Consider the following 11982-nt stretch of genomic DNA (forward strand, 5'->3'; position numbering starts at 1 on the left):
TTGATCAATTCCAACCATCTACGCTGTCTCATGTTTAGCTCTGGTTGGGTAAAGATATACTTAAGACTCTTATGATCCATGAAAATATTGCACACATTACCAAGTAGATAATGTCTCCAAATTTTGAGGGCGTGCACAACTGCAGCAAGTTCAAGATCATGTGTTGGATAGTTGACCTCATGCTTTCTCAACTGTCGTGATGCATAAGCAATGACTCTCCTTTCTTGCATAAGGACACAACCCAATCTAGTCTTCGATGCGTCGCAAAACACATCAAATGGTTTCTCAATATCTGGTTGTGCTAGAACAGGAGCAGTGGTCAACAGTTTCCGCAAAGTGTGGAAAGCTGCTTCACACTCTTCTGTCCACACAAATTTATGATCCTTCTGAAGGAGGCTTGTCATTGGTTTGGCGATCTTCGAGAAATCTGGTATAAAGCGACGGTAATAACCTGCTAATCCTAAGAAACTTCTAATCTCAGGAACTGTGGTCGGTGCTTTCCAATTCATAACTTCTTGCACCTTACTTGGATCGACTGAAACTCCATTCTCTGATAGAATGTGACCAAGGAAAGGAACTTCCTTCAACCAGAATTCGCATTTGCTAAACTTAGCATACAATTGATGATCTCTAAGTCTGGTCAAGACAGTTCTCAGATGCTCTTCATGATCTTTTTCGTTCTCGGAGTACACCAGAATGTCATCGATGAACACTACCACAAACTTATCCAATTCTGGCATGAAAACTGTATTCATCAAAAACATAAAGTATGCAGGAGCATTTGTCAAGCCAAAAGACATGACAAGATACTCATACAACCCGTATCTGGTGGAAAATGCAGTTTTCGATATATCCTGTGGCCTAATCTTAATCTGATAATAACCGGACCTCAAATCTATTTTTGAGAACACCTTGGCCTTGGATAATTGGTCAAACAGAACATCAATATGTGGCAAGGGGTATTTATTCTTGACGGTCACAGCATTGAGTGGCCTGTAATCTACGCACATTCTCAACATGCCCTCTTTCTTCTTTTTCACAAACAAAGCGGGACATCCCCATTCAGACTTGCTTGGCCAAATAAACCCCTTTTTTGACAAATCTTCTAATTGCTTCTTTAGCTCAGCTAACTCATCTGGAGGCATCCGATAGGGCCTCCTTGAAATCGGAGCCGTTCCGGGGACTAGCTCAATTCCAAACTCAATCTCCCTATCTGGCGGAAGACCAGGTAGCTCATCCGGGAATACGTCCGGGAATTCACACACTACCGGAATCTGATGAATAGGAATGACTGCCGTAGCACATGTAACACTTATAAGGTCTATTCTTCGAGGCAATGGTACTTGGAAAGTACCCTCACCCCGGGGATCCTTAAGGGTAAGTACTCGACTTCCCGTATCTATGACTGCTCCCCAATCCTTCATCCAATTCATCCCTATAATGACATCCAAAACTAATCCAGGCATAACTATTAAGTTCACTCGGAACTTCCTGCTACCTAATTCAAGGGTTGCCCCTCGAACCATCTGGTTGGTCAAAACATCAGCCCCTGCTGAACTTATACGGTACCCATAACCCAATTCTGTGCATAGTTGTCCATGTTTCTGTGCAAATGCTTGACTCATAAAAGAATGTGATGATCCAGAATCAAATAGAACAACTACAGGGTTTTTGTTGACAGGAAACTTACCAGCAGTGACGGGCTCTCCCTCTGGAATTTCATCCACTGTTGTACTATGCACTCTAGCATTATAAGTCTGCTGCTTCTTCTTAGGCGGGTACGGACAAAACCTCGAGAAATGACCGGGTTGATCACAGTTATAGCAGGGTCCTCTTACTGTCCCGGCAGATCCCACAGCTCCCTTGGAACTGCCTTGTACCGCAGTTGCGGCTGCTTTGTTGGGCTGTACTGCCATCTTGTACGGCTTTTGAGGTCCACGAAAATTCTGACTTCTTGGCTGAGGTAGCCTGAATCTAGCGCCAGGTGCCGATGGGCGATAAGGAGGACGACCTCCCATAGGTGCTCTAGCTTGAGACGGCCCACCTTCAAAGGCTCTCTTGCGTGTCTTGGCTGCGGTACTGGTGTTGTTATTCTTCTCCTGTTTCAGACAGTCGCTGATGAAGTCATTGAATCTGACGCGGTTGTTGGTACCAACATGCTTAATCATTTTTGGATTGAGACCCCTCTTAAAACTGGCTATTCTTTTAGCATCTGTGTCAACCATGTCGGGAGCATAGCGACACAAGTTGTTGAAGGCATGCAGGTATTGCGTCACGATTTTGGTGCCCTGGTTCAACGCTAGAAACTCTCCCAACTTCATTTCGGTCAGCCCGGGTGGAATATAGACTCCACAGAAGGCCTCAGCAAACTCTCTCCAAGAAATTTGAGCATTTGGAGGGAAGGTGGTGCGATGGTGCTTCCACCACATTCCCGCCGGTCCTTGCAATTGAAGTGCAGCATATTCCGTTTTCAGCACCTCAGTCATTCTCAACACACGGAATTTATCTTCCATCGTGTTGATCCATTCCTCAGCATCGAGTGGCTCTGTTGCTTCCTTGAATACTGGTGGCCTGGTGTCCATGAAATCTTTGAAGCTGCTATATTGGTTCACTCCCATGCCACCACCTTGATTGTTACCACGTTGAACGTTGTTGGCGATGGTTCTGAGAAGATCCTCCATGTTCTTCTGAGATTGTTCCATGTTGCGCTGACTCCCGAGCAGCTGTGCGAGGAACATCTCAGGGGTAAACGGGGGAGGAGATGGCAAATGCGGTTCATGGGGAGGTTCATTGTTATTGCCGTGGTTTCCACCACCACCACCACCACCGGTCCCCGCACCGTTGGCACCGGGCTCAGCGGCCTCATACGTGGTTCGGCGAGTGTTTGTCATCTGCATATTTCAGCAACAAGTACGATTGAGTGAAGCTGTAATAATTGCGAGTGAAGGAAAAATTATGCCATACTGAATTTACTGGAGAGAATAAATTCATACAATAAAAACAGAGGCACAACAATCGCATTCCAATTAAAACAACAGCACTTAATCGAATTACTTCAACGGCAAACATTGCGTCCATACAATCACATTGCCAGCATACATACACTGGACTTTTTATGCATTCAGATATCGCATTCAAAAATCAAGTTCCAACCATATGCCAAGTCTCATACGTTCGAAGCAACACACGATAGATTACATGCCAACAAAAGAAAGGTCATCGCGACAAGACCTAGATACTAGCGCAAAGCAACTAGCCTACTCCTCGGGGCCATCATCGGGATCGGAGACGTCACCATCGCCCCCAGGTGAAACCGTAGGCTCGTCCTCGTTGTCGTTGTCAACGTCCATGCCAGCGACGTTCGGTGGAGCATATGGGCCAACCCCATTGTAGAGCGCGTGAAACTCCTCGTGCAAGTAGCTGTTGTATTCCTCTAGCTCATCGACCCTCTGCAGCAGAAGGTTTCTTGCGTTCCAGGCTTCATTCCTTTCTTGAACCAGCTGTCCAATCATGCGGTCTGCATTGTTGTTGGCTTGAGTCAACGTATGCACTCGCTGCATAGCTCTATCGCCTCTCTCAACCGCTTGATCTCGCTATAAGTTCATATCAGCCAACTGCTCCTGCAAGCTAGCTATAGCTCGTGCCTGTCTCTTCTTCTGCTTCTTCCCTTTGAGCTTATCCTCACTACGCAAGCCAGTCAAAGTCCAGTAGGTACTCTCGAGACCCTCATACGCTCTGATGGCGGTGAACATAGCACTCATTGCCTGGTTGTCCCTAGCCTGTCCTTCAGCTGGACCTCTGACCAATGCACTTCCCGGAGGCTGAACCCAAATGGCATCACGAGGATCATCCCTAGGAAAAGTACCAGCTAGAGCTGCAGCAAGCTCACTGGGAAATCTGCTCATAATGTCCCTGATGACACGGAAGGCTGCTCCCTCTGCACCCTCAACTGGAGTGCGACCCTCAAACTCCAAATGCCAACCATCCCAATCTAGAGCATCACCGAGAGCAGGAACCGTGATCTCCACCACTGCAAGTCCATCATCTGCTAACTGGCTTTCATTCCAAGAGTACACCGGCTCTTGACCCTCTGGGTACCCCACATCATGGAGCACTCTCCAAAGCAAAGTCGGCATGCCAAATTCGCTCAAGAAGGTGTCCGTGGTGCGGTGCTCCCTTAGGGCCAACGGACGTCGAGGTGCTCTTCCTCCGGTGGACTTACGGGCGGTCTGCTTCGTGCGGGCCATCTGTAGCAAAAGTTCTCTTATTACCCTAGGGAAACATATTTTAGGTGATACAACTTTTATCAAAATGAGATAATCAATTTATAAGGGGAGGAATGCATGAGATGAATGAGATGCACAAGTAACATGATGTATGTACGTGCCGTACATTCTCACAAACTTAGGAAATAATAATTTCTAACGACGAATTCGGTGGCATAACAATGATCTCTCAAATACGTAGCTAATACGTTCTACACGATAGCGTTGTTATGTACCTGCAGAAGATTCATTTCAGCCCAATTCCCAATGAATGCATAAAAGCAGTAAAATTTTTATCTACACGCTCTACACGGATCCCTAGATACATGTACAACGGTAGTAACTACCCGAACCATCATCCTATTGACGGCATCGCCTCCACAGACGGAAGACCCATACATAGGATACCTTTGTAAAACATGCATAGAACATGTAATTACTCCAGCATCATATAAGCATTCACCCTAGATCGGCGGTGTATCCGATCATGCTCTCACAACTCACACTTACCGAGGCATAGAGGCAAATGATCCATTCATTACCACTCAAACAAGTGGCACTCATACAATAGCACGCCGTATGAGCGACGAAAGAGAAATATGATGCAAGAACCCCAGTCAGTACTTAATTAAGCCACCTAAAGTCCTTAACTAGGCATAAAGGATATGATCACTGGCACACTTTATAGTTTTAAAAATCACGTTTTCCAAATGCCTTTTTGTTTTAAATACACTTGTGAAGAGTAACACGCTAAACCATGCTCTGATACCAGCTGTGATAGAACCGACCAATTATACGAAATTAAGTAAGAAAATCATCCACCAGAGCAGACGATTGAACAAACTTAAGCCCGTATAACCCGATAGTCCATGAAATCACGAAGGATTTCAAACCAACTCGTGTCCCAGCCATGATCGTAATAAGTTTAGCGGTCACCATCACAACTTACATAAAAGTTCGCATCATAGGTACATCAGAGTTTAAACATAGTTATTACAAACCAGTTCGAATAAAAGTAGCAGAAGTCATTTGTTCAAACCACACACACTCACGCGGAGTTTAAATATAGTGCCAGCGAATGATCATCTCCAACAAAAGCATCAGATGAGACGTAAGGAATGACTATGCCCATGGTCCTAAGCATCACCCATCGCAGGATAAAGGCAGTTGATACAGTAGCCATAATACATCTACCCATCTGCAACAAGTGGGAATAAAACCCTGAGTACGGGAAGGTACTCAGCCAGACTTACCCGACATAACCGAAAATAAATGACACCAAGGATTATGAAGGGCTTTATAGTAGGGTGGCTGACTCATTTGCAAAAAGAAGCATTTTTAGCATTTCAAGAACCTTTCTAAAAGCATTATTGCCAAGTTAATTATTATTAACCTGTCAACTAGATTTGCACCTATACTAGAGTAAACATGTGATTAAACAGATAACGATAACCCATGATCATTAAACAACTTCCTTACTGTCATATTCATTATAACTGTCCAAGTGTTCCATAACATTTACTACGATGAAGTAACTCAAGTCAAGTGCTCACTATCCAGGAGCGATGGCAATTCGAATCGATTCCTAACCAGCTGGTGATTTATTCCTTACACAAACCTCACTCACCCGCTAAAGTGAGATATTGATCACCGAGTCAACTTTCCAGGAATCTCGAGTTTGCTAGGAACCACATGTACCCGGGGGCCGACCGACTGCACTTTGGTCTTATCATCCCACCCCCGTGTCCTACCACACCTGCTCCGATGCAGTGTGTTGCGGGCAATCTACTCGGCCCGAAAAATCTCCTAGCTTCACGGTCGGAAGGTACTTTATCCGGCCAGCTAAATGTAAGGCATGTGTTCAACATGACTTGAGGCCCAACAACGGTCGGTCCTTAATCGACACAGACGGAAACACTACAGTCCAAAACTCTGCAAGTCTCCGTCCGGTCTCAACTTCATTTAACACTTAGTTATACCATGACTTCATAGTCATCCAAGCAGATCCAGGTAACCACCTATAGCTCGCAGGTGACAGGAAATCACCTGACTTCTACCGGTCTAAGCCAGCTAAGCATTGACTCGACTGCGGATACCAGGGTAACAAGGATATAGTATAACAAAGGTAAGCAAGGTATAATGCAGCAACGGTTGCAAACAACTCCTGAACGTAATGCATCAATTTAAGTAAAGCATTTAATTAAATAATTGCAAACCGGGAGAAAAATGCCCTGGGGCTTGCCTCTCTCGAAGGAGCTCGGACGGTGATCGGGGCACTCCGGAAGCTCCTCAACGTCCTCCTCATCGGCTTCTGGCACTTCCTGCTGCTGCACCTCGAACTGCTCCTCGGGCTCCTCAGGTATGACGACTGGGTTCTCGGTTTGTGATCCTATATGATGCAATGCGTGTAAGTGATTATGCAAACGGTGCATCGAAGGAGATGAATGCAATGGATATGTTTAAATGCAAGGTAGTCAACATCATCCAAGAAACTATACTACAAGCACATGTCATCTACTGCATTCTCTTCTACTACTAATATGTTAAATCAACATATCTTATGAAATGCTTCAAAGATACACCAAAGCTTTACTAATTTCTTAATCCCACTTAAAGCAACACTTGCTTAAACCCTAATTAATAATAGGTTTGAATAGCAACATACATTTCTGATGCTCCTAAAAATCTAAGAAAATTACAGTAGCATAATACTACCCTAAACAGACTACCATAAAAATTTCATGGCATTTGGATAAGTAAACTATCCTACACAAAAATGACAAGCTATAGCATAAAAATGAGCATGAAATTACTTTGTACTATGAAAAGTGTCAAACAACAGAATTAGTATTTTCCCTAGGTTCTTAATAGCATATAATGACTGTACAAAAATTACCACATGCATGTTTTATACAAAGTTTGCTCTCTAGCAAAAATAACAAAAATCAGCCATTAAAGGCACTTGAACTACACCTCCAAAGTTTTCCACAGCACATGCATGAAACATATTTTTTCTAGGAAGTGCATGACCTAAGAAGATTAACAAACTTGAAATCATATTTTTCTGCAGACTATAGATTTTTCTACATATTTTTCAAGTTATCAGCGATATCCATGATTAAATAAATCCTATAGAAAAGTATCCCAAACATGACATGCAATAATTTTCCCAAGTAGATCTGGTGATAAGGAATCTAGAAAATTTTGTTTCAACAAATTTGGAGCAAGTTTGATCATCCAAACATTTTTCAAACCATTTTTGATTTCAAATAACAAATAATAAATGGAAATCAATTCATTTCAGAAATACTGGGCCGGCCCGTGGGGAACAGCTGGCCCATGGCCACAACCGGCCTGCGCGGCCTGAGCGCGAGGGAGGGGAGACGGCCCAACAGGGCGTCAGCCCACGGCCTGGCTCGGCCTGGCCAGCCGAGGCAGGGTGACTCGCTGGGGCACGCGCTGGCGTGGCGGCGCGGCTCGGCCAGCGGCCGGTGGCCGTCTCCGGCCACGGCAGCGCAAGCAAGCGAGCGCAGGAGGTGTGCGAGGCAATGGCGAAAGCGAGCAGGCAGCTAAGCACGGCTGAGAAGGGGAGGAAGAGGGCGCTCCACGGCGGCCGAGCACGGCGGCGCCATGGACGTCGGTGGCGAGGCGCGGGGAAGCTCACCCAGGGCTCGGAAGGCGGCGCAAGCGCGAGCGTGAGCCAAGGGAAGGCGAGGCGGAGCTGTGGGCATGAGCAATCGGAAAATGGCGCGGTGATGCGAGAGCTCGACGCCGGCGGAGCGGCGGGCGCGGCGAGGGAGAAGCTCGAGCTCTCGGCTCTGGAGGGGGAGGAGAGGAAGCGTGGGTGCAAGTGAGCGAGTGCGCGGGCATCAGCAGGTGAAGGCGGGCGTGTGGGCGCGGTGTTAGGCCACGGCTGACGCGCGGCGGGCGACGCCGGCATGGAGTCGCCACGCGGCGGGATTTCTCTGCCGCGGTCGCGGCGTGGCGCAGCGACGGGCGCGCGAGTGCGGGCGAGCGGCAGGCGCGGCGTGGGCCTGGGCCGGCGAAGCAGCTGCGGGAGCAAGGCGTGGCGCGAAGGCAGGCCGGGCCGCCGGTGCGGCTGGGCCGAAAACGAGGCGCAAGGCCCACGAAGGTAAAAACAAGATTTTTCAAATTAATTTGAATTCCTTTTTTATTCAAACGAATTTTTGGACTAAATCAAAGCAGTTTCAAATTTTGGGCCAAAAATAAAAGTTGCTCAAAATTTTATCCTCTACAACTTTGATTTTAATACCAACGTCCAATTCATTATAGATTTTGAATTATAAAATTAAAGTAAATTTTGACTTAAACCCTAATGTTTGGAGAATTATTTTTAAAGCAAAATTTGACAATAATTCAAATACAAACCTTACTCCAAAAATTGTGATAAACAATTCTAGATGATTTACAATCATAACCAAACAAGTTCTACTAACCTAGCAAACAAAATCAGGGCAAAACAATTCTAACAAAGGCATGCAACATTCAGGTTTCACAACATGTTTCAGATGTTTCGAAGCAGTGTTTCACTTGTTATTCACATGATTAAGCATGTATGATTTGGATGCTTGATGATGCATGATATGCGTGATTTGCAGTGCCTAAATGTAGGCATAACACCGGGGTGTTACACGCTTCCTTGACATGGGAACATCACCATGCCTCTCTGCCTCCTGCTCGCTGCCAGCGGATGTGCCCGCAGGATTGCAATGCTTCACCGAGGTCACAATGACCTCTCAGCTTTCCTCCTTGAAGAAGATCATGTCATCCCCCACCATTGTGGGGTCCTTCGACTCAAGCTCTGACTTGACGTCGCTCCTATTTTACCCAGCCCGCACGCGTCGGGCGATCTCCTTCTCCTTCTCATGCTTCTGTCGAGCCTCCTCGACTTTTTTTCTTCTTCCTCTCAACCGCTGCCTCCTTCTGGGTGGCCTACTAGGCCGCACCCTTCGGCCCCTTTGGCCCCTTCGGAAGGTGTGGCCGAGACTTGTAAACTCCAAGTCCCTGTGGAACAGGTGACTCAAAATCAAAAAATAGGAGAGCAAAGAAGAAAAAGAGCATGGAGTAGAGAGAGGAGAGCATACCAGTTTGGACACCGTCGTGGAGTTGAGAGGTTCGGGCTTTCCATTGAGGTTCTCTTTAGGCCTCAGCTGCAGCACCCGATCGAGGCAACTCCAGACCTCATCGTTCGATAGCTCCTCCAGCGATGCATGGTTAGGGTCCATCGGGCCGTTGTACTTCCACATCGGCCACGTCCTCTCCGCTAGCAGATCGACCCAACGGCGGAAGAGGGTGTGGAACACCCGCACCCCATCAAGGCCACACTGCATGAGCTTCTAGAGCTCTACCTCAATAATCTCCACCTTCTTCTTCTACCGACTAGCAGGGCCCCATGACTAGCAGTCTAGCCTCTCACGCCTCCTGCTAGTGAAAGGAGGGAATGGTGCCTCCACTAGGTTCCTGATGTAGAACCATTCCCCGCGCCACCCCCGATTAGAATCATAGGGGATATACACGGGGTACGAGCTTCCCACACTCAGTTTCTTCTACAGCACGAAGTCCCCCTCCGGTGTGATCATGAGCGGCTTCCCCTCTGACAAAGCTCACCCAAAGAACATCCGCTAGAAGAAGTCCATGTGCGGCTACATCCTGAGGAAGGCCTCACACACGGTGACAAAGTCAGCAATATGCAACACCCCAGTCGGATTGAGGTGTTGTAGCTCTAGACCCCACTCATTGTGGAGCCCAGGCAGGAACCAGTGTTTGGGATATCCTAACCCATGCTCATGGAAGGCGAGGAAGGAAACAACCACATTGGCCTGAGGTTGTAGGAAATCCTCGCCCAAGAGCCCTCCAGTGCGCCGCCTCTTTCAGTGGTAGAAACCCCTTCTTGGCGAAGGCATCCAGCACCGACTCCCTCATGATGGATGACCTCCAGCCCTACATTTTGCTCCATGTTCATGAATGGATCTATGAGTTTTCTCCTCTCCCTCGCTCTCCCCTTTTCTCCCCTAGGAACCACCATGGTACTTAGACGCTCTTAGCGAGAAGGAAGAAAGAGAAGAGACGGCAGATGAGGAAAGGGAGAAAAAACGAGGCGAAAAGCCTCTCCCTTCCCCTACTTAAAGAAAGAGGCACAACAGTTAGGAAAGGTGCGGCGATCGGGGAAAGGCAAAACGACGGGGGTGAAAAACCCTCTCCCTTCCCATATTCAATGCAGATGGGATACGATGGGACGTGCCCTGATCGATGGGACACACCCTACCCGACGGAACGACACCTGGTCAGACAGAACATGGCCTGGGTATGGCCCACCACTACCGCACGTCGAGCGTGAGAAATAAGGCGCCACTACACGTAGGCAACCCTCTGCCTTCCCAGGTAGGACTTGGAAAGGCCCAAGTGATGGGATCTCTACCAGGAGAGACCAACGGGCTTCCTGAGTCGATCGAACGGCTTAGGTGAACGCCGAGAGATAGGTAAGGAGCAGAGGGATGCCCCATACAGGCCATGCCAACTCTGTCATGAACGACGAGCGTGGATCCCGGTCGGACATATCCGATAGGTGCTCCACAAACCCCATCACTCGAGTCATCAAGTTAACGTTACCAACCCCCACTATTTCTTTATATAAACATTCATTCATCCATGCACACATTCATTCATTCCATACATCTAAAGCATTGCATATGCAGTCAAATGCATCACAACGCTTCATGTTGCGTCATGAAGCGGCAGTTACCTCATTTAACATGAGCAACGACCGACTGGGGTTCATAGGCCGACCCACAAAGGGCTCGAGGCCGCCTCGCGTCAAAATATCCAGGGGAGAAAACATAGATGAGCCCCAAGTGGCCCTCGCTCAATCTGCTCCAAAGTAGACAGGGTCATCTCAACCTTCTCGTTCGATCCTGACCTCGCCAAACCCATAGAATCTCCATCGAGGGGACGCCAGCGGGCCACCCAGGTTGGTCTTCAAAATGACCTAGGCATCTACCGGGTTGTAAGTTAAGGAGCAGTGGAATGCCACATGAGGGCTATGCCGACCCCATCACGAACAATGGAGCTAGATTTCACTCGAACATGCCTGTTCATGAGATCACCGAGCGCGTCACTCAAGCCCAAGCCATCGAGGCAAGCGACGTTAGCTCAGCCCCTCCGGTTGTGAGAAACTGTGGACAATGCACAAAACTCAATCGACCCCTACGAAAGCCAAACGGGGCTCAGGGCTCAAGAAACCCATGGCAACTCCGACTTGCCCGAACCCACAGCGTGCCCGATGCCTAGATCCATGACTTTGACTCACCCAATCCCACGGCGCGCCCGACGCATGCACCCGACACCTAGATCCACAACTCTAACTCGCCCATTCCCATGGCGCGCCCAATGCGTGTGCCCGACACCTAAATCCATGACTCCAACTCACCTGATCCCCTAAAATTGCCTTGGCTATGCCCGATGCGTGTGCCCAATGCTGGGATTCACGAGCTCAGTCTCACCCGATCCCTAAAACTGCCTCGGCTACGCGACGACGTGTGCGCCCAAGGCCAGGATCCGCGAGCTCCATCTCACCCGATTCCTAAACTACCTCAGATGCGCCCAACGCCAGGATCCACGAGCTCTGTCTCGCCTGATCCCTAAAACTCCATGCTAGGATCCGCGAACTTCATCTCACCTGATCCCTAAAACTGCCCAC

Source organism: Miscanthus floridulus, chromosome 1, assembly GCF_019320115.1.
Source record: "Miscanthus floridulus cultivar M001 chromosome 1, ASM1932011v1, whole genome shotgun sequence".
Taxonomy (NCBI): domain Eukaryota; kingdom Viridiplantae; phylum Streptophyta; class Magnoliopsida; order Poales; family Poaceae; genus Miscanthus; species Miscanthus floridulus.